Here is a 24,723-nt window from a genome sequence, read left to right as displayed (position 1 = left end):
CAAGGAATAGACGTTCTTAATGATTAAATAAATTTTCCAAAAAGATCGAAAGGGGGATCCTCTTTTCATTTATACGAAAAAATTCGAAAATTATGATAATTAAAAAAATAATTTAATGGGACCTCCCCCTTCTTTGTTTGTCTAATTCGAGGGGGAAGGAAGGTCCCGTTGAGTTCTTATACTTTCATATCTATACCTCGATTCATCCAATTACTACAGCGATGAGCCTAATCCAGAATATGAACCATAAAAGAAAATACCTACTAAACCGATCACAAGAATACCAGCTACAGTCCCTATTATCCAAAGAGGAATTCTTCCCGTAGTATCGGCCATTTACCCCACTTCCCTCCACATTTCATCAAGTTGTCGTGCTAGAGACATAAACAGTCATGGATAATTATGAAATGAGGTCCTTCCGAATGGGATAAGATAATTCCTACTCTATTCTATATATTTCTTTCGTGCTCTTTATTTAATTGAAAAAATAATTCGAAAATAAAACAGCAAGTACAAAAATGAGTAATAGCCCCCAATAAAGACTGGTACGATTTAATTCAACATTTTGTTCGTTCGGGTTTGATTGTGTCGTAGCTCTATAATTCGGATTCGGTTTTGTTTATCGTTGGATGAACTGCATTGCGGATATTGACCCCAAAAAAGAAACGGTAGGTACAGCCAGTCAATGAATAGCCAGCCAACGCACTGTAAAAATTGGATAGGTTCGATCTATGGTCATTGGGCCTCCTAAAAGGATCTACTAAATTCATCAAGTTGTTCCAAAGAGTCAAAACGGCCAGTTATTAATGGAATTCCTTGTCGGCTCTCTGTGAAATATTCGTTTGGACGAGGGCTTCCAAACACATCGTAAGCTAAACCTGTGCTGACGAATAACCAACCCGCAATGAATAGGGAAGGTATAGTAATGCTATGAATAACCCAGTATCGAATACTGGTAATAATATCAGCAAAAGAACGTTCTCCTGTTAATTATTCAACTTTTAATTTATTAGACTTAACATTATATGCATACTTGGACCAAGGGCATTATTTCCTTCAGATAGTTCTGTTGGGCCATGGAAAAATGGCGTATCCTCTCCATCTTCGGAAACTGAGCCAAAGGCGGTATGCCGTAGGCGAAGCTCCAAGGCTTCAGACTGCCCATACCCCCATAAGCACCATAAGAGGGTCCTCACGGCCTATGGCAGCCCATATCCTCAAAAGTCAATGAATGTTTGCGATATTGAGTAGAAGAGGAAGGCACATCCACCTGACCAGAAACATCTGAATGCCTGTAAGTATCTCTCACTGAAGTGGCAAGTGTTGGGATTTAATGTTAATTTAACTAACAAAGCGAAAAACATCCTAGATCCAGAACCCATGCAAAAGTATAGATTAAACGAATACATACATTTGATGCGTGTACTCCCACTAGCCTTATGAACACGAACGAGAACTCCACTTGTAGTTCCTCTACAGTAGTCCATTAACACGTTCAGATCCTCCATGATTCTGGTAGCTTAGATCTTCCACAAGGTATTTGGCTTTTGGGAAAAATCAACTTTGGAGGCACTCAGAGAATTAGGTTCTTTGTGTCTCTAGGGTTAGATGTGTGTAGTATGGAAAACCAAGTGGAGTAGGTTAATCCTTAAGGTTATATCCCAAACTGGCCAAAGGCACAAGGCCCAGTGACCGTCCAACTTGCTCATAAGCCCACACGGGCACAGCTCACAGGCGTTGGGCCTTGGGTCACGTGCTATGCGATTGCTGCTATTGTTTCTTCGTGCGCGCCCAGCCGCAAGGCCATGGGGCTTCTGCTCGGGTATAAGAAGCGTTGTGCACCTGCGGGCCAAGCGCATATGCGCGATTGGCTCGTGGGCCTCAACGTTACTCATTCCTCCTCGTGTTTGTGTCTAATGCCTTACTGTCATTATTGATCATATATTCGTATATTACTTGACGAACCAATGTCGTACAGTACTATTATTCGTCTTGTCCAGCTTACAAATATACGCAATACGATATACAATAATGATCCAATGTCTAATCATATATTTACGTTTTCCGAACTAAATTTCCGAATATCCATTAAATGAATTTCGAATTATTTAATCCGGTGATCTATTTTATGTCATTGGTGTGACCTTATAGGTTAAGTCAAGAGTAAGTTGTGAGACTAATAAGGATTAGAACTCACTTATCAGAAACATTGCTCCAGCTAGCTATTCCGATCACTTGATCTTACTAAATAAATTATTCGTAATTAATCTGAACCTTAGTATTAGACTAATGCACTTTCTATGAAGGACACATTTCCTTCAGTCTCCCACTTGTCCTTTAGACAAGTGTGCATTCACATCCTGTGTCACTTAGTGTTACTTGCTAAACATAAGGTAAAATATAAGCCATCCTTATTAGGTCTAGAGTGTTTCTCGAATTACAGAGTTCAACTGTTGAACGTTATAGAAGGTTAAGCCTTAACCATTCTGAGAACGACCATGCATTTTCACATGTATATAACTCTCCGAGAGGCCTTGTTCCATAACAACACCATATCCGGCCTATCGTAGATAGGAGAATAATCCAATCTTGTAACTTATGAAACACTTACTTTGATTCATAGTAAGCATGAATACTTCTTTTATAGTCTCCTTTTACGGTGCGATGTTTAGCGAGCAACAAAGAAAACTAATCATCAAACAAGTAATCATAACTACTCATGTTTTGAGGAATGGTTCTAATCACCATTAATGAGAATGACTTATGAAATGACTTTAATCTCTTAAAGTTTTCGCATGGTCAATCCAATACGAATTCAAATAGGTATCTGTGCAAAAGATTTCTGACATGCAAGTCCATCTAGTTCAATAAACTGAACTATAAATCTACTTGCAATCTACTCTTCATTAGTCATTGTTCGTCCAACCATTCAATGACTTGGATTAGGGATCCTTGTGACTTCAGTATTGAAGTTCACTTATGGGAGTTTATTTATCAAAGAATACAATCTTGATATCCGATTCGAATGTTTTGAATCACTTGGACTTCATCACATAATACTAAACCAAATTTAAATGAATATGAAAATAGAATTTCATAAATGTGAAATGGTTAAACCAATTGTTTTTAACATATATCCAACAAATATTCTAAAACAAAACTTCTCCAATTTGCTTGATTTCTATGGTTGCTACATGTGGGTTGTGCTTCAGTTGTGGCCCCGTTTTAGTCAATGGATCCACGATGTTGTCGTCCGTTCCAAACTTGTAAATCTCAATTTCTTTCCGTTCAACGGTTTCTCGAAGTATGTCAAATCACCGTAGTACGTGTTTGACTTCCAATAGCTCTTAAGCTCCTTTTCCTGGGCAATGGCTCCACTATTATCACAATATAAAGCCACATGTCCCATTATAGAGGGGACAACCTCAAGTTCTTTTATGAACTTCTAAATCCAAACAACTTTCTTTGCTGCTTTTGCGGTAGCAGTGTACTCGTATTCTGTTGTAGAATCTGCAATAGTGCTTTGCTTATCTTTTTTTCGGCTTACTGCTATGCTATTAAGGGAGAACACAAAAAATACTATGACATGAAATCTGTAGACACCTACTCTTGTCCCCATTCCCGCAAGGGAAAGGTTCGATGATGAAAGCATAAAAACTCCACTTGACAACGCATCTCCTATAAAATAAACGAATCTCGATTCCCCATTTCATTTCACCCGAAACCTGCTATTTATATAAACCTGCTAAAAATAGTAACTGCCGTAAAAGGTAGCTTCTAAAAGTGGCAAATCATAAAAGATAGAAACCTGTCAGAATTAGGTGTTGCATTCCAACATAAATCCTAAATGAGATAGAAAACTGCGAGAATCCTATTCCTAATATGATTCGGAAATAAGAGTTACGTATTAATCGAAATCCTAACGAGCCTAGAGTTCGTAACGGGCCCAGACGCATTCCGTCACAAAATGGATACGCGCTAAAAGACTCGAATTAATCTCAAACTCTACGGATTTCAGGAATCCGAATCTGACAAAGAATTCGGCCCAGACATCACTTTCAACGCCCAGAGCTGGGCGCCGAAATCTTTGACGCCCAGCCCTGGGCGCTGAAATTACATGGATCTCTATTTTCAACGCCCAGCCCTGGGCGCCGAAATCTTTGACGCCCAGAGCTGGGCGCCGAAATTACCTGGGACGTGTTTTTTCCTAATTCTTTATGGATTAGAACTCTGCAATTCTATCTTTCCACGAACTCTTCCCTATAAATAGGCCCCTAGTTTCGACGTGAAAGGACACACAACAACACATAATATATTCTGAGTATTGACTCTAAACCCCTAGCCTAAGCCTCTCGCTGCGAAACTGTTCACGCGTTCTGTCGCAATCGATCCATAAATCGAACAGAACGTATCCTGTCCCATGATTGAGATTCGTTAAATAAAAAGGAGAAATAGCAAAGTCAAAGTGGTTAGTTTTCTGAGAACCGTGACGCACCTCTCAAGGATACGTCGTAATGTGTCCCTTTTCGATGATTTAACTGCTTTCCTCGCCCTTTTTATGAACTGTTAAACTAACCTAATATGATTGTTCTATCACGCCTAACAAATATAATATTTTTGGGAAATCGGATTATCATGCTAGGTCCCTTAATACTATTTAAATCAGATAATCACGACCGAATTAGTATTATATGTCGCATATTGCTAAAATTAACTCAGATTAGTTTAATAATTAACACATGTCCCTTCAATTATTTATGCTGAGCTAGTAAGGATATCCTGCCTCTGGAGTTATCGACGAGCGAATTACTCCTCTCGGTAGTTACAGTCCCCCGAACCCTCAATCTCTACCTTGCGGGTGTATATTGAGAGATCCCCACACCAGGGATCACAAGGGAACCTACGGCCGTCGTGGTCAAACATAATTGCACTCCCTTTATGTCACGATAACCGGGTTTTGTCAGTTTTTCTCATTGTCGTTAAAAACTGAATGGCGACTCCTATATTACTAGTCAATTGGGTGTATACTCACCGGAAATCCAATTACACTTGATTGAATAAAAAGAATCGTCACACCCACGAGGGACAAGGTCACGCATTAGCCTCGCGCTTTTTCGACCCCCTCACAGTGGCGACTCCACTGGGGATAGTGAAGGAAATACTCGTGCTTGTAGGTATTCAAAATAGCCGAAGGGTGAAACGATCCTACCCCGCGTTTATTTCCCCATCAAGTTGGGACGACCTGAAAATCAGCATATTAATGTGAACGGGCAGAACATCATAACGAATCTCGGCTCCCTCGGGAGTTGGGACTAAGGATACCTTTTTTCGCCAATAGGGGGGTGCATACGCCGCGCATGTTTCCCACTTGGTACTTGTGCAGGTAGTACACCTATCCCGAACCCAATCGCTCGCCCATTAGGTCCCTCTCGCCTGCCTGCCCCCTTGGCTTGCACTTGCGAGTTGGCCTCTTGAGCGAAATTCGTCTGTTGAAGACACTACGTAGACCGGGGCATGTGTTGGATCTACGATAGAAGCGGTACCAAGCCAGGCGCAAATAAACTACCCATAGAAGCCTATCATAAACTACGTGGCATATTTAATTTTCAAATCCATGTTTGTAATGTAGTTATGTGTAGCGAAATATGTGATTGTGTGTGACAAACTACCCTGGAAAACCAACGACCTTAAAAACTGCCCAAACATTCATAGACTAATTGGCCAAAGAGTTATACCGAAACACGTGTTCCGCAAACCCGAATTATCGCCACAAAAAATAAGCGACGCTCGGGATGGCCTGTAACGAATCCCACAAACGCTGCTACGCGTAATGGACGTTATTAGGCAAGCACGCAAATTAAAGTCGCAAAAACAAAAGTAGACGAAAACTGAAAACGAGTACCAGCCAGGGACGCATTTTCAACGCCCCTGGCTGGGCGCCAAAATTTCTCACGCCCATTGTTGGGCGCTGAAGTTGCTGCCTGGCCTTTTGGTCAGGCACAGCAGCCTCGGTGCCCGCGCATGAAAAAAATATACGTAGCAAAAAAAAAAACTTTTCGAAAAAATTGCTACGAGGGCGTATGAAAAAGCACTCGATTCTAAAAGCGACTTGTAAAAAATAAATAACTCCTTGTGTCGTTGTTAGGCCTCCTACGACGAAAATGCTCGGCACCAAAACCGAGCATGCTAATTAAACGACCTTGAGTGTCACATGGGCAAAGTATTCAAAAACTAATGTTCGAATAAAGTCTTCAAGAAAAAAAAAATGTTCAAATGAAAAATAAGTAAATCCGAGTCTAGACTAGGCTATGACAAAGTACAATCTAAATCCTAAGTCTTAGTTGTCTTATCCATAGAATCGGTCCTAATGCTTGGTGTCGTTCTGCAAGTTAAAAGGTTAAACCATATTGAGTCTCCCTTCCTAACATTTAAATCAATAAGCACCCATATGTGATTGTCATCCCTAGCTAAGAATCCACGGCCTTAATATTCTCTCTCACCAATAAAAGAATATATTATAGTATTTGCAAAATGGAAACAGTCACATTTTGAAAATCATTTCTCCATAGTCGCACAACCCCCAAAGTGAACCTAAGGTATCAATACCATTGGAAAAAAATTAATGGCCTCAAGGCTTATAATCACATTGGGTCACGACTATCATAGTCCTCTCGAGTCACTCACTCCTTGAAATACTACTAAGTACGGACTAAAAGATTTTCCATGAATGCAACATGACCAACCATGAAAATACCCAAATCAGCATGCCATAAGCCTACCATTGGGGTAAAAGCAATACACACTAAGAGAGAAGCCGCACTAATGATTCTAGCCTTGCAAAAATAAAAATTCGATCTCCCCAATTAACTACCTTGCCAACATTAAGCAAAATGGCGCATGAAAAATGAACACCCAAGGGTTAAAATCTAAAGTGTCAACCAACGAAAGTTATGGTCCAATTAGCCTAAGTCTGAGAATCGCTTGGTCAAGTATTATAGGCTTACGCCATGTCATTATTTTGAGTCTAGGCCACCTCCTTGTATTTATACACGGGTTATAATCAGAAAGATTAATGAAAGTTTGAGTCTAAATCACAACTTCCAATTAAATCCCAGAAACTGGAATCCGAAAAGAAACAAAAAATTACTTACGATGTAATTCTTTCGTTAAAATTCAATAAGGTAAAAACAACATTTTGAATCTACGCTATTTGCATATTTTAAGAAACGACTAAATACGCTTGCAAAGTAAGACAATTTAAATGGTCCACCCTAGGCCTACTAAAATTAAAGGTCCACTATAGGCCTACCAAACGAGGCTCACTCAGTCTCGCCTCGTGACTCAAAGACCACAACCATCTACCTCTTAGCCCAAATTAAAAATTGAAGAATTTATGTTGGGAAGGAATCCCGAGAAAAAAAAAATAGAAAGAGAAAAGGGAGAGCAAAAAGAGCAAGCCAGGGAGTACTTATCCCGTAGTGCAACATTTACCTAAGTAAACGAAGGAAAAGAATTGAGTCAACCAATCCAAATCATAAAATTCTACGATGTCTACCCTTTCCAATCCTTATGCCCTTAGACACCTTCGCTCTGGGGTCCCTGTTCAGCTCATTTAACCCATCCATGTTCTCATTGCCATAACCCAAGAAACCATTACCTCGACTCTTGTTCTCGAACTTGTTGTCAACCGCAAACCACGCACGGCCATTGACACGTGCGTCATACCCATTATTTCCAAAACCTGCTCTTACGCCACCATTGGCGTAATGACCATATAGCTTGTTTGGGTACATCCTGTCGATATACCCTCGAGCCGTCCCCATGCTATTCATTGCCCTTGGTTGATGTAATCCTCATGCTCGACTAATACCTATACAACTTATCCTATCTCATTCAACCCATCTCTCAAACCGTCTTGAGTCACAAATAAAAAAGAAAACAAATGAAAAGTACAAAAAATAATAAATAATAAAAAGCAAACTTTGCAAAGCGCCTCTAAATTTAGTCTAAAAAGAAAAAGGAGCATTTAGCGCACCAAAAAAAGATCCACCCAGAAATAATTTTCAGCGCCCACAGCTGGGCGCCGAAATCTTTAGCGCCCAAGCCTGGGCGCTAAATCTCTCTGCTTGCTAAAATTTGTCCAGAAGTGCTCGTCATTTTATCCGCACATGCACGGAAAAATAACGAACACTTGGGGGGTACAGCATGTATTCAGATATACGTACCACAAAGGAAGAATCCAAGTCACCAAGATGCCAAAATTAATGAGCACACATCGAAAAATAATAAAGGCACGTACCTTGCCAGAAGGAGCACTCACACTCCTAGGCGCATAGCCAAGACTCAAAAGATCGCTCTGCCTCAATTGAATGGGGGCTAGCGCAAGCGCCCATGACCTCTAAAGTACTCGACTTGACCCTCCCTAAAGCAAACTAACTCACTTAAAGACTTTCTTTCACCACTAGACATAGTCGTTCGCTTAAAGACCTTCTTTCACCACTAGACACAGTCATGATCGCCAACAAGTAGTAAAGGCAGTATGCTTGCAATGGAGAGGATTGTTCTACGGCATCGCCCCATCGTTCCTCCGAACTCAGGGTATCCGTTCGTGGTAATTCAAATGCTTGCTAATCTCCTTTGAAAAAAAATCAGACATTGTCAATAGAACTTGGCACTTAACCAAGGCTCACCCTACTCAGGAATATGACATGGGCATCTAAAATCGAAATCTGAAAGCATCATTAATGGGAAGACATAACAGCAACTGGGGGCTAAAAAAATGAAATGAAAGAGCTAGGGAAAGAACTAAGTATACCTTGACCTTTTGTGCAGACATACACCAAGTAAATCTAAGTCAATTTGAAAACAGTTTATATTCCCGCAATTCTGGAAAAGATGGCCTTAAAAGCCTAAAGCATATGCCAAACGGGCACAAGTATATCTTGACGCCTGCACCCTGGCTTCCAGCAAATCCTTAGACAGCATTCCAAAAATCGTAACAGTATTCTGATTCACTCGTGTAATCCTGTACGAACCCTTCTATAAGTCAACCTACTTAGGACACCTCGGATTGTACACAGTAGGACTCGTATTTTAAATAATTTTCAAATAATTTTCAAATAATTTTCAAAGACTTTTTCGAACATAATAAAGTGTCGTTGGTTTAAGCTAAGTATGCGTTTATCTCAATTTTGGCAAGTGAGTCAAAAGATTTCCAAACATGATTATGGGTAAAAGAAAGGCACCTAACTTTTGGTCAAGGCACACTTCGACATGTGACTACCTTGACCATGGCAATGTCGCACAATATGACATTTACAAGAGAAGTAGCAAAATCACTACTCGAACGTACCTCGCACTGAACGAGTCTGGTTCAAACTATTCATGATTCGTGTCACCATGAATGCATAAAAACGTATGCAAAGCATTATAGCACCAAGCCAATCCCGTAGCTACAATTGGGGGCTTGAGAAAAACACTCTAAAAATGCTCGAAATGACGATTTTATCGCAAATTCTCAACGCTAATGCTATACATACATCATAGGGGCACAACCCTAAGCTTTAATCGTGTAAAACGAATCTTAGAATGGCTACAACCCCTCCCAAATTCTAAAGCACTACTTAGAATATGTAAAGTCACCCCACTAACAAGGGTAACTGAAAATCGCGAGTCACCAAAACTCCGATCAAGCTACTGCACATAACGCTCGCCCTACAAGCGCCCGTTACACAGTCTACCTCGTTCCAAAGCAAAAGCGAAAGAAAAAAAATCAAGAAAGAAAAAAAACTGTCAAAATTCTGCCCAGAAATCAATTTCAACGCCCAGAGCTGGGCGCCGATATCTTTAACGCCCCAGCCTGGGCGCCGAATCTTTCTGCTAGCCAAGTTTTGCCCAGATACAAAAAAAAGAAAGAAACACCTATGAATCATCGCACCGAACGAAGTAATAAGCCGTGCAAACCCACGCAGAAGGTGCTATACTTGTTCGAGCACCTGAACGATTCAGCACGATGAAGTACTCCAAATAATGATATCCCAACACTTGGAGGAATGTTCTAAGACACACCGTTAGGCCATACAAGCCTGCATTGCACCATAATCCCACAGTACGAGTCTAAAAAAGGGTAAGACACATTGCACTAATGCAAGCACAACCAAGAGTAAGAGGCAAAGACTACTTATCGCCCAAATGCAAGCCACACGAATTCTACATTAAGGATTAAAGGTAGCAAAACATTACCTACCACGGAAGGGATAGTTCGCACCTACACGAGCGAAACCCCAAGGCATCTTTCTCGAAAGAACCTACAAAATCGTACGCCAAAAGGAAGCATCCCAACATGCATACTTGGGGGCTCCAAGCTATGAAACAACCGTAACAAAATAAAAAATCTCGAAGCAAATGTTTGAACAATCGAAAGGGCACGATGTTTGAGCCCACTTCATGAATGGACCTGACCCCTATAAAGCTTCTAAGAAAACTATTCAAAATCAGTCATTGCTCAAAAAAAAACGATTCAAGCAAACTGATTAATGGACCTCACACAACGGCCATTCTATGAACGCTCGTTCGCACATACATATCATCATTCACGAACACGTTCAAAAAATATAAGAGCGATCAAAGTCTTACACCTCAAGGTATGTTCCTCATGCCATATAGCTAGACTCGCCCGACTATTGCAATAACTGTACACCTTAAGAGCAACAATTCCTTAAAATAATCGCCCCAAAGCGACAAGCACCGTAGTCCACCAATCGGCTACGGCTTCTCAAGAAAATCATCACGTTCTAAAAACAAAGAAAAAAAAAACAAAAGAAAAGAGAATACATAGAACTTCCAAGTGAAATAAACGAATGAACAAGAGGCCAACTGTGTCATCAAAAGACCAGCCCGAACAACACTTTCAACGCCCCACCTGGGCGCCGAAAATGAATCCAGGCTCAAAAGGACCTAACTTCTATTGGGCCCTACCATATTCATTCGGCTTGAAAATTGCCGATTTCTTCACTGAAAGTCGCACCTCACGGCTTTGTTAAAAAGAGCACACTACTATAGGAGGTCGCTTGCACATACGAGCGTGACCCCAAACATGATTACAAGATGCAAAAACAACCGACGAGCCCCAACGCTTGGGGGCTCGCAAAAAAGGGGACTCCAACAAGGAGCGCGCAATCAAAATCACATTCCCAGACTGCACCACACACCATACCATGTTTGGATATCTCAAAAAAAAATATTGTTAAACAAAAATATACACAGTGTGGACCCACTTATAAGACACATCTAATCAGGAAATATTACGACCCACCAACAGGTTGTAATCACCAAAAGCTCTTCTACATAGGCAAAATAAGAAATTCAAAATGGGCTCGCCCACCCTCAGCGGGCGGGGTCTGCGTCACTAGCCGCGCAGGTCCTCAGTTTTTCGAAGAATAAGGTCTTCAAATTTAAAATAGGCTCGCCATCTTCAGCCGGCGGGGTCTAAGGCGCAAACCACGTAGGTCCTTATTTAAAAAAAAAAACAAAATAAAATTTCAAAACAGATTCGTCCACTTCTATCGGACAGGGGGTCCACCCTCAGCGGACAGGCTCGCCATCTTCAGCCGGCGGGGTCTACGTCACAAACCGCGTAGGTCCTTATTTTCAAAAACATCAAACAGATTCGTCCACTTCTATCGGACGGGGGGTCCACCCTCAGCGGACAGGCTCGCCCACCTTCAGCGGGCGGGGTCTGCGTCACTAACAGTGCAGGTCCTTAGTCGCTGCAGCGATAACATTTATTGGTTTTCCCTTTTTCCAAAAATTAAAGGATTGGTTTGTTGGATTTTCCTTCGTTTTACGTCCTATAAAAACAAGGGGGTTTTCTCGTTTAGCTAGCCCTGAAAATGAGAATCTTTAAAAACGTTTTACCTCGTGATTGGGCTTGGCCAGGCCCAATTACACTTTACAGCTTTAATTTCGAAAACATCTATAGTTACTCCCAATGACAAAGTGAGGGAGTTTCTACGCATCTTTAGATCCTTCCAATGACAAAGTGAGGAAGTTTCTATACTATCAGTTGACAAATCCCAATGACACGTGAGGGATATGTCGACACTTCAAGTGATGACCCTTAAGTCAAATGTTATCACTCGGGGGCTCGTGAGACCCTCGCAAAACAGGTCACATACACCATGGCTTGTGTGACGCACTCCGTCTAATACTTTGACCATCGTCTTACTCCAAGACTCAGTCAAAGTGGGGGCTAACTGTAGACACCTACTCTTGTCCCCATTCCCGCAAGGTAAAGGTTCGATGATGAAAGTATAAAAACTCCACTTGACAACGCATCTCCTATAAAATAAACGAATTTCGATTCCCCATTTCATTTCACCCGAAACCTGCTATTTATGGAAACCTGCTAAAAATAGTAACTGCCGTAAAAGGTAGCTTCTAAAAGTGGCAAATCATAAAAGATAGAAACCTGTCAGAATTAGGTGTTGCATTCCAACATAAATCCTAAATGAGATAGAAAACTGCGAGAATCCTATTCCTAATATGATTCAGAAATAAGAGTTACGTATTAATCGAAATCCTAACGAGCCTAGAGTTCGTAACGGGCCCAGACGCATTCCGTCACAAAATTGATACGCGCTAAAAGAATCGAATTAATCTCAAACTCTACGGATTTCAGGAATCCGAATCTTACAAAGAATTTGGCCCAGACATCACTTTCCACGCCCAGAGCTGGGCGCCGAAATTTTTGACGCCCAGCCCTGGGCGCTGAAATTACATGGATCTCTATTTTCAACGCCCAGCCCTGGGCGCCGAAATCTTTGACGCCCAGAGCTGGGCGCCGAAATTACCTGGGACGTGTTTTTCCTAATTCTTTATGGATTAGAACTCTGCAATTCTATCTTTCCACGAACTCTTCCCTATAAATAGGCCCCTAGTTTCGACGTGAAAGGACACACAACAACACATAATATATTCTGAGTATTGACTCTAAACCCCTAGCCTAAGCCTCTCGCTGCGAAACTGTTCACGCGTTCTGTCGCAATCGATCCATAAATCGAACAGAACGTATCATGTCCCATGATTGAGATTCGTTAAATAAAAAGGAGAAATAGCAAAGTCAAAGTGGTTAGTTTTCTGAGAACCGTGACGCACCTCTCAAGGATACGTCGTAATGTGTCCCTTTTCGATGATTTAACTGCTTTCCTCGCCCTTTTTATGAACTGTTAAACTAACCTAATATGATTGTTCTATCACGCCTAACAAATATAATATTTTTGGGAAATCGGATTATCATGCTAGGTCCCTTAATACTATTTAAATCAGATAACCACGATCGAATTAGTATTATATGTCGCATATTGCTAAAATCAACTCAGATTAGTTTAATAGTTAACACATGTCCCTTCAATTATTTATGCTGAGCTAGTAAAGATATCCTGCCTCTGGAGTTATCGACGAGCGAATTACTCCTCTCGGTAGTTACAGTCCCCCGAACCCTCAATCTCTACCTTGCGGGTGTATATTGAGAGATCCCCACACCAAGGATCACAAGGGAACCTACGGCCGTCGTGGTCAAACATAATTGCACTCCCTTTATGTCACGATAATCGGGTTTTGTCAGTTTTTCTCATTGTCGTTAAAAACTGAATGGCGACTCCTATATTACTAGTCAATTGGGTGTATACTCACCGGAAATCCAATTACACTTGATTGAATAAAAAGAATCGTCACACCCGCGAGGGACAAGGTCACGCATTAGCCTCGCGCTTTTTCGACCCCCTCACAAAATCTCTTCTGTCGGTTTGAAAGCTTGTATCCGTATAGCTCGTAACAATCAACTCACCAGTTACACCATTGACCAGGTATTGATCCTTTTCCCTTTTCATGTACTTTAGGATATTCTTGGAAGCAGTCCAATGCGCCTCTCCTGAGTCTGACTGGTACATGCTCGTTGCACTAAGTGCGAACGAAACATCCGGCCTAGGACAAATCATAGCATACTGTATAGATCCAATAGCCAAAGCATATGGAATCGTACTCATCTTTATACGCTCATCAGATGTTTTAGGACACTAAGTCTTGCTTAGATATATACCATGTGTCATGGGTAGATGGCACTAGAGGAAAAAACCTTAAAAGTTGCTCATCAAAAGTTCCCTTATACAACAAGAGCAACTTATAATGGTTAAAAAAAAAAATTAAAAGCTACCCTTATCTAACAAGAGCATCTTTTAATTGGCAAAAAATAAAAAATAAAAAATAAAAATAAAAAGTAAATCTTTTGTACTGAAACTACGATTTCCTCCCATGCCACAAAAAATCATCCCCGCGCTCTCACTGCTTCTCGATGTTTGCTCGGTGCTTCTCACCCACCAGCACCACCCCCAACAAAACCATTGTTTCTTCTCCACCACCCCCCAACTAAACCCTTGCTTTCTCGCTGCTTCCCTTTGTTGCTGATGCTTTCCTTCATTCTTGCTGCTCCCGCGTGCTACTCTTCTTCTCTATCTTCTCTGCTCGGCCGGCCCACTCTTCAATTGCTCTTCAATTCGCAGTTAAACTCTCGCAATTATCTCCACTCCACCGGCGACGACCTCGACAAGAAGAACCACCATTGGGCAATTCTCTCCACTCGACCGGCAATGACTTCAATTGAGTTCAGTTTGGGGTTTTTCTTGGTATGAGCTTATTCAAATTTCTCTCCTCAAGTTCGGAATTTTTGGTTTGTTCAAAATTTGTGATTTAGGTTTGATAATTTTTCTGTTTTCTGCGAATTTTTGTGCAAATTGTTATGCGAATTATTGCTCGATTTATCTACGACTTACAGAGAATTTTGCTGCGAATTACTTCGATTTATTATTATGCAATTTAAGATGCGAATTATTGTGCGAATATGTGCTGAATTATTCCTCGAATTTTGTTGTGAATATAATTTATAAATTGTACGAATTTAGTTTGGGATTTTGTTGCGAATGTTGTTTTTGAATTTGAATAGGAATTTCTAGGGTTTAAAGAGGGTTTAATTGGGTTTTGTTGAGGATTTTGGTTGCTGTGATTGCTGATTTTTTTATGGTTTAATTGGTTTTAATTGGGTTCATCGTTTGTATGATGCTGAAGGCCATACAATGAGATCAACATCAGATATTGCTCTGAGTCTGGTGGTGACTGCTTGGCCAAGTCAAGGAGATTGGTGAAGGTAAAACTATAAGCACGTATAAGAGGGTCGTTGTTGCTGATGGAAAAGAATGTACGCAACCAGCTTACAAGAATGCTCTGTCAGTGGAGAATATTACAATGTCTGCTTCAAAGACCGGTCTTGAAAGTGGATAAAGGTTTGTTTCCTTGCTCTTTTGGAATATTTGGAATATTTACCATGCTTCAGTGCAATGTTATCATGATGAAAGGATCTCATCCCAAGGTTCTTAGATTGAATTTAATTGAATACAACTTGTGAGTGAAATTTTGAAATTTAGAAGATGAACCTTTTAAAGTAATATCTATTTTTGAAGAGAATCAAATGCGTAATTTTGTTTTTTTTACTATTGGTATTGAAGAGTCAGACTGATGTAAGCCTGTAAATATTAATAATCGAGTCTTGGTCATTAGTCACGTCTTGCTAATTTGTTATCATTTCAACAGTTAAGCTCGAAAAGGTTTAAATGTGAGTTCATCGTATTAAAGTGCACTGTTATTTCTATGCTCCTTTATGACTTCCTTTCAAAGATGACCCTTTTTATGGTGGTGCTGATGTCGCTCCACACTGTATCTCCAGTTTTCTTAGCTGCTGTTTATTGCTTACATATTCTTAATTTTCTTTTATAGCAATTATATAATATATCATCTTTTTCTTTCTAAATTTCAGGCTCAGGGCAATTCAAGTGTTGAAGATGTAAGTTACTATCTTAAAGCGTGTTAGTGTTCCTTGTTTTTTTTTTGGCGTGGCTATTGTTGAAGGACACACATGGTTGAAACTTTAATATTTTTTGTACACTGCTTTCATTAAGGATACAACAGAATCACATAGTAGTAGTAGTTTCAGAAATAGATAGCTCACGGCTTTACGAGGATGAAATAAGTTTTATTAAGATGGAATTAAATAGGTGGTCCGCTGCTTTTTCTTTATGGGAGGCTGTTCTCCTGGGCACATGATCTCAGATAGCTACCCTGACTAGCATTTCTGTATGGACCACGTGATAAAACAACAACTAGAATACTATTATGAACCAAACTCATTTCCATCCTCACTTTTGTCTCCTTTTGCTTACTTCCTCTCTCTTTCTCTCCCTTGGACAGAAATAGATTTTGCAGCGCGTAAAAGAAGAAAGAGATTTAGCTGTTCGAAAAACAAAGCAACTCCAACAGGAACTGGTAAGCTTTCAACTTTCTTTTGATATGATGGATCTATTAACAAGAAACTTTACTCTCTAGCTTGTCTTAAAAGTTTCATGTTATTTCTAAGCAGTTATATGACATATATGATCAAATGATTGGTACTGACGTTAGATCAAAGCTATGCAATCGTCCTATAATGTCTCTTCACTATTCTCCATTTACATAAAGAGAATAAAAATTTGTAAAAACAGAAGCTCGCTCGCTTGAATTTAAAATACTCAAAATGCATGTTGTAGGGTGGCCCTGAGCCCCCCTGGCCCTATAAGTATTTAGTAACTGATGCAGGAACTTAATATGTGGTGATAAGCATTATTTAAGGGAGGGGGGGTGTTAATTTTAGTTCTGGAACTTATTAGAATCGGCCCTAAGTTGAAGATTAATTTTTTTGAATTATGTTAGTAAATATTTTTTACCCAAATATTGGTGAATACAAATGCTTGTCTGTTCTGTATTACATGTAGCCGTAACTGATGTGATTATACATTCATATCAAAAACTAAAAGATGGTAATCGACTTCATTTTGATTAGATAGATAATTTGATGCATGAAACAAAGAGAAATTGGTACTCAGTAGATTGTTTCAACTTCTCACTGTAGATAGATTACAAGACATGATTGCATGAACCACAAAGAATTAGAGAAATTCTTAAATTAAGGTTAAAAAACTGATAGCTAACCCTCTCATATATATTATTATAGCAGCCTAATAGTTTAGGCCCACACTAATTAATGAACATCGAGCATGGTAAAAATGAGTTGATTACTAATATAGCTCTTTTTGGGGTTGATTCAGGAAATGTGGAAGAGACGTAGACAGCGCAAAAGTAACTCTGGCTTCTCGTGCAAATTTTCTATTTTTGTGGCAATGATAGGAATCATGCTCGGCATCCTGTTAAAACTATCTGTGTCTTCTTCACCTACTACAGCATAGTTGTCTTCATCAGTTCAGGAAACAACTCTTCTTTGTATCACGAGCTAGCTACGTTTTACCTGAGTCTTCCCTTTCCCATCTTCTTCTCTAGGGGCAGTCCTTACTGTATATTTTTCATCAAAATTTGTTTTCATTATACTCTTTTTTACCCCCATGAATTGGAAATATATTTAATCTGCAATTTCATGTGTTAGACCGTTAATTCACGAAATTAGTTGTTATAATTTATTTCTGAAACCGATAAGACTTGAGCAGAATTTTGAGAGTTGCTAGATCTGCTGCTGCTGTTGACTGCTTTCTGCTGCTGTAGTTCAACAGGCTGACTGCAATCTCCGGTCCTTAATTTGCTGCTTAGGACAAGGATACTGTGTTGAGGCGACTGATTCCAGGAAGTCAGGGAGGGGACTCTGCAGTTACAATTTGATGTGTGGTTTTCTGCTGCTAGTGCTTTGTGGCAGTGTGATTGGACTGGTTTTTTTGGCTTGAGTTTGTTCTGTCAGCAGCTGGTGGATGGGTTGTGGTTCTGCAGCTGCTGTTTTATAGTCAACTGACCTAAGTTCACTTCCTGGGGTTTGATTTGGGGCAGTGTTGTAGCTGGTGGATGAAATTGCAGCTTAGGTTTATTTTCTCTTAAGTTTCGTATCTGTGAAAATTCCTAACTTGCATGGAACGAAGCAATCAGTACACTTCGAATCTTGGAAAAGACAAATGGTCACGCCTTCTCCTCTCCACCCTTTTTGTTGACAGAGAACTACATCTATGGCATATTAGTTGTTTTTAGAAATGCCAATATGATCATGTCCTTTATATTTCAACATATCTGGCAGGTCAAAGCTATTGCAGAAGAAATGGGGATTGGATTGCTACGTGTGAGAGCAATCAAAGGGAACACCAACATAGCACGAGCTGAGATGGGGTCGAGTTCTCGGGACAGTGACAAGATCCTTCACTAGGTGCAATTGGCTATGCAGATAGGCTGGCATTCGCACTAGATAAATGCTGAAAGGGATTTGAGAATACCGATTCTAGCCTTTCAGTTTTAGCAGGGGAATTGAAGAAGTTAAGGTTTTGGTAGCTGTACAGATTCGTCTACTGTTACATTTTCGTATTGCTATAGAAAATTTCATAGTGTTGTTGGCCAAATGGTCTCTGATATTCTTGATTCTATTTGTTATATATAGCTAAGACGACTTCCCTTTAAAAACCAAAATCAAAGGCTTACAACTCTTTATGCTTGAGCATTCTGTTTCAGGTGATGCTAATCTGTGGGACGACAGTGATGGGATATATGCAGATGGTCAACTATGGCTTGAAGATCACCATATAATCGGAAGAGTGATTGGGTAAGTGGACTTAATTGTATTGCATATATTATCAAGTGTGCTAGATTAAATAGTTGGTCTTCAACATAACTTTCTGCTTGCGGTAGCAAATTAGTATGAAATGGATGGTTCTACTTTTATGACTGAACTGTTTAGTGTTGAATACGAAGTATATATCATGTTAAACATACAATTGCTGATTGCTGGTACCGAATGACCAATGCATTAACTAACATGTTTATAACTATAATTGGCATGAACCGTCAAAAATTGGCATTTTGGACCAAATATGACCTATATCGTCCCAAATGAGCCTTATGTGTGCATAAAGAACTTCAAATGAGTCTTATAAACATATAACTAATCATATGAATCATGAAAAAGATTTAGAAAGTGTCCTTAGGTTCATTTGTTAGGAGTTGCCTAGTTGGGATCGAAAATGCCATTTTTGGCCAAAAATGACCTATATCGACCCAAATGACCCATAGACGTTCATAAATATCATGAAATGAGTCTTATAATCATATAACTAATCATATGAATAATGAAAAACGTTTAGAATATCTAAATAGGTTCGTTTGTTGGTAGTTGGGATCGAAAATGCCATTTTTGGCTATAAATGACCTATATCGACCCAAATGACCCTTAGGCGTGCATAACGAAGTTGAAATGAGTCTTATAATAATATAATTAATCATAAGAATCATGAAAAACATTTAGAATATGGATATAGGTTTGTTTGTTGGTAATTGAGAACGAAAATGTCATTTTGACCATAAATGACCTATATCGACCCAAATGACCCATAGATTACTTGAAATGAGTCTTATAATCATATAACTAATCATATAAATCATGACAAAGGTTGAGAATGTGGATATAAGTTCGTTTTTTGGTAGTTGGGATCGAAAATGCCATTTTTGGCCATAAATGACATATATCGACCCAAATGACCCATAGGCGTGCATAACGAACTTGAAATTAGTTTCATAAACATATAAATAATCATATGAATCATTAAAAAGGTTTATAATTTGAATATAAGTTCGTTTGTTAATTGGTAGTTGGGATCGAAAATGCCATTTTTTACCATAAATGACCTATATCGACCCAAATGAACCATAGGCGTGCATAACGAACTTGAAATGAGTCTTATAATCATATAACTAATCATATGAATCATGAAAAACGTTTTAGAATATGGAAATAGGTTCGATTGTTGGTAGTTGGGATCGAAAATGCCATTTTTGGCCTTAAATTACCTATATCGACCCAAATGACCCTTAGGCGTGCATAACGAAGTTGAAATGAGTCTTATAATAATATAATTAATCATCAGAATCATGAAAAACATTTAGAATATGGATATAGGTTTGTTTGTTGGTAATTGGGATCGGAAATGTCATTGTTGACCATAAATGACCTATATCGACCCAAATGAACCATAGACGTGGATAACGAACTTGAAATGAGTCTTATAATCATATAACTAATCATATGAATCATGAAAAACGTTTAGAATATGGAAATAGGTTCGTTTGTTGGTAGTTGGGATCGAAAATGCCATTTTTGGCCATAAATGACTTATATCGACCCAAATGACCCTTAGGCGTGCATAACGAACTTGAAATGAGTTTCATAAACATATAACTAATAATATGAATCATTAAAAAGGTTTATAATTTGAATATAAGTTTGTTTGTTGGTAGTTGGGATCGAAAATGCCATTTTTGGCCAAAAATGACCTATATCGACCCAAATGAACCATAGACGTGCATAACGAACTTGAAATGAGTTTCATAAACATATAACTAATCATATTAATCATTAAAAAGGTTTATAATTTGAATATAAGTTCGTTTGTTGGTAGTTGGGATCGAAAATGCCATTTTGGTCATAAATGACCTATATCGACCCAAATGACCCTTAGGCGTGCATAACGAACTTGAAATGAGTTCATAAACATATAACTAATCATAAGAATCATGAAAAACATTTAGAATATGGATATAGGTTTGTTTGTTGGTAGTTGGGATCGAAAATGCCATTTTTGACCATAAATGACCTATATCGACCCAAATGAACCATAGGCGTGCATAACGAACTTGAAATGAGTCTTATAATCATATAACTAATCATTTAAATCATGAAAAAAGTTTAGAATGTGGATATATGTTCGTTTGTTCGTAGTTGGGATCGAAAATGCCATTTTTGGTCATAAATGACCTATATCGATCCAAATGACCAATAGGCGTGCATAACGAACTTGAAATGAGTCTTATAATCATCTGACTAATCTTATAAATCATGAAAAAGGGTTAGAATGTGGAAAGAGGTTCGTTTGTTGGTAGTTGGGTTCAAAAATGTCATTTTTGGCCAATATAATTGTTTTCACGACCAATATAATTTTTGTTTTCGCATATGAAACTTAATTTAATTTATTGGTTTGCATGTACGGTGTTCTTTTAAAGGTTTTCAAAACTCCAAGGGAGGGGCCCTTTACCAAAAAGGAGTTGGATGAAGTTCGAGACAAGTGGGCTACTTAATTCAACGATTGTGAACTACCCTCAGTGTAATAAATAGAGAAGGTTTGTAGTTATTCGTGACTCTTACATTATTTTGTTATTTATCGATTTAATTAATTACATTTGAATTAATTCGGTAATATTATTGGAAATTTAAAATTTATATCATTTTTTAGAATGTCAAGCTGATGTTTGATGAAACAGAAATTATATTGCAAAATCAGAAATTATATTGCAGAATATTAGGAATTATATTGCAGATTTTTTTTTTAAAAAAAAAAAAAAAAACTCAAAAAGTTGCCCTTGTTTGCAACAAGAGCAACTTATGTGCAGCTTATAAGGTGCCCTTGTTTGCAACAACGGCAACTTATAAGTTTCACATAAGGTGCCCTTGTTTGCAACAAAGGCACCTTATAAGTTTCACATAAGGTGCCCTTGTTAACAAGGGCACCTTATAAGATTATAAGTTGCCCTTGTTAAGGGCAACTTTTGATAATTTTACAAAAGTAACCCCCCCATTGGTGGCACTTACGAAGGGCAACTTATAAGCCACTTTTAAGAGCAACTTATCAAGTTTTTCCCTCTAGTGTGGCCTCTCTTGGCTTCCATCATATTGAACCGAGCTAGCACCTTATCAATATAAGTACTTTGGCTTAGTCCAATCATCCTTTTAGATCTATCCCTGTAGATCTTGATGCCCAAGATGTAATATGCCTCTCTTAAGTCCTTCATTGAGAAACAATTTCCAAGCTAAATCTTTACAGACTCCAGCATAGGAATGTCATTTCCAATAAGTAGTGTGTCATCAACATATAAGACTAGGAATGCAATTTTACTCCCACTGATTTTCTTCTATACACAAGACTCATCTAGATTCTTGACGAAGCCAAATGCATTGAATGCTTCATTAAATCGTATGTTCCAACTCCTGGTTGCTCGGTTTGATCCATAAATGGATTTCTTGAGCTTGCATACCTCCTACATTCTTTGGATCGACAAAACCCTCCGGCTATGTCATAAACACAGTCTCTTCAAGAATAACATTCAAGAAGGCAGTTTTGACATCCATTTTCCATATTTTATATTCATGAAATGTAGCAATTGCAAGGATTATCTGAATAGACTTAAGCATTGCAACTTGAGAAAAGGTTTCATCGTAGTCATAGTCGTGAACTTTATATGTAACCTTTTGCTACCAATCTAGCTTTATATACATATACATTTCCGATAGCTCAACTTTATATGTAACCTTTTCACATGTATATAACTCTCCGAGAGGCCTTGTTCCATAACAACACCATATCTGGGATTAAATTTGGGATTTCAGAAATGGAGGCTATTTTGAAGGAAATAATGCCCTTGGTCCAAGTTTGCATTTAATGATAAGTCTAATAAAAGCGGTTCAGCATTAATTGAGCAAGTTAATTATTCAGTAAGAGATCTGAATAACTAGCTAGAGGCCGCTTCAGTTTAAATGGAATTAATATTACTAATACCACAACTTACTCTTGACTGAACCCGTATAGTCACACAAATAGTACATGAACAGATCAAGTATTTAGGTGAATATTGTTAGGTTATGATTCATATGACAAAACATAAATCATGCGGAAAAACCATAAAGCCAAGAAAGCATATTATTTACACATAATCATTTAGCATAGTTTAGATGCATACACTTTGTTGCGTGCCCTCCCTAGCTGCGCCCGAACCGAACAAGAACAAGTCTTTAGGACTCCAAGTGTCGTCCCTCCGTAGATAGTCCACAGCACGTCCGCATCCGCCTTAAGCTTGATCAACTAGAATCGCCCTAAAGGTACTTGGAATTTTCGGCAACTTGTAGGCAATTGTGTGACTGATTTTTGCTCTCAAAAATCACTTTTAATCCTTGAATACTCGATATAAATTATGAGACCTTAACTCATATTTATAGACCATGGAATAAGTAATCGAATCCTACTAGGATACGAATTAATTAAATTAGAATCCTAGTAGAATTATTATTTAATTAATTTATCTTTTAGGATTAGGAATTTAATCATTAAACAAATCCTATACTTTTTAGGTTTCGTATGTGAACACAAACACTACACGAGAATGACCCGCAAGCATGCAGGCCATGCCCGCGCACAGCCCACATGGCCGCTCGGCCCACGCGAGCTACAAGCCCACGCGAGCCGCAGCCCACTGCGCGCGCTGCCACGGCCTGCTGGGCTTGGCCTTGCGCTGGGCCTGGCGTGGCCTTGACTGTTCGTGTGGCGCGTATGGCTTGCTGGGCGATGGCCCGGCTTCGTGCTGCGCCTTCGTCTGGCAGGCCTCGTCCGATGCTAATTCGTACGATACGCTTCCGATTAAATTCCCGATTCCGGAATTTATTTCTGATACGAACAATATTTAATATTTTCGATTCCGGAGTTAATTTCCGTTTCAAACAAATATTTAATATTTCCGTTTCCGGAATTATTTTCCGATTCCGATAATATTTCCGATTCTGAGAATATTTCCGTTTCCGGCAATATTTCCGATTCCGGCAGTATTTCCATTTCCGATAATATTTTTCGATACGTACCATGTTTCCGTTTCCGGCAACATCTACGACTTGGATAATATTTATATTTCCGATACGATCCATATTTCCGTTTCCGGCAATATCATCGTTTCCGGAGTATTCATTTCTTGCCTGTGACGATCTCAGCTCCCACTGAAATCAAGATCCGTCGATTCCGAATATCCATAGATGGAGTATTTAATGCCATTAAATACTTGATCCGTTTACGTACTATTTGTGTGACCCTACGGGTTCAGTCAAGAGTAAGTTGTGGATTAATATAATTAATTCCACTTGAACTGAAGCGGCCTCTAGTCAGGCATTCAGCTCACTTGATCTCACTGAATTATTAACTTGTTAATTAATACTGAACCGCTTTTATTAGACTTAATATTATATGCATACTTGGACCAAGGGCACTATTTCCTTCAGTCTCCCACTTGTCATTAGGGACAAGTGTGCATTTACCTAATTCCTTTGTCGCTCGATGCTTTCTCTTGAACATAAGGTAAGAGTTGTCATCCTTATTATGTCCAGAGGTGTTTCTCGGTTTCAGAGTTCAACTGATCAAATAAACAGATAATCATAGCCTATGATTCATCCGAGCATGGCCATGCATTTCACAGTTTCTAGCTCTCCGAGTGGCCTTGTACAACTTTTAAGCATCTCATCCCGATTTATAGGAGGACAATCCCAATCTTGCGATCTTGAGATTAGACTTCGTTTGATAGGTGATTACCTGAGCGTTGCCTTTATAGCCTCCTTTTACGGTGCGGCGGTTGGTCAACGTCAAAGTAACCAGTTTTCAAACAAGTAATCTCAAATCACACAGGTATTGAGGATTTAGTGTCTAATAATTTTAATGAAATTTACTTATGACAGATTTTCATCTCTTACAGTAAAGTTTCATAGGTCTGTCCGATACTAGTCTTCCCAAAGTAAGTATCTATGCAAATGATTATGACATTGCCATGTCCACATAGTTCAAGAAACAGAATTAC

At 39.0% G+C, this 24,723-nt stretch overlaps 1 long non-coding RNA gene across 4 annotated transcripts; it reads left to right on the top strand.

The window, feature by feature from the left end:
* Window positions 1-14,287: 14,287 nt before the first annotated feature.
* LOC110804835 (uncharacterized) lies at window positions 14,288-21,339 on the top strand. Of its 4 annotated transcripts, none has more exons than XR_008918338.1 (7): window positions 14,288-14,681; window positions 15,121-15,335; window positions 15,866-15,892; window positions 16,297-16,371; window positions 17,190-18,038; window positions 18,155-18,670; window positions 21,121-21,339. It is a non-coding gene; the product is annotated as an uncharacterized lncRNA (long non-coding RNA). The 4 variants fall into 4 exon arrangements; XR_008918339.1 differs by having other exon boundaries at window positions 17,190-18,392; window positions 18,580-18,670; XR_008918340.1 differs by having other exon boundaries at window positions 17,190-18,398; window positions 18,580-18,670.
* Window positions 21,340-24,723: the final 3,384 nt, after the last annotated feature.

The sequence above is a fragment of the Spinacia oleracea genome, chromosome 4 (assembly GCF_020520425.1).
Source record: "Spinacia oleracea cultivar Varoflay chromosome 4, BTI_SOV_V1, whole genome shotgun sequence".
In the NCBI taxonomy this organism is placed as follows: Eukaryota; Viridiplantae; Streptophyta; class Magnoliopsida; order Caryophyllales; family Amaranthaceae; genus Spinacia; species Spinacia oleracea.
The sequence above is the reverse complement of the archived record's forward strand: the minus strand, read 5'-3'. Positions and strand labels throughout refer to the sequence as shown.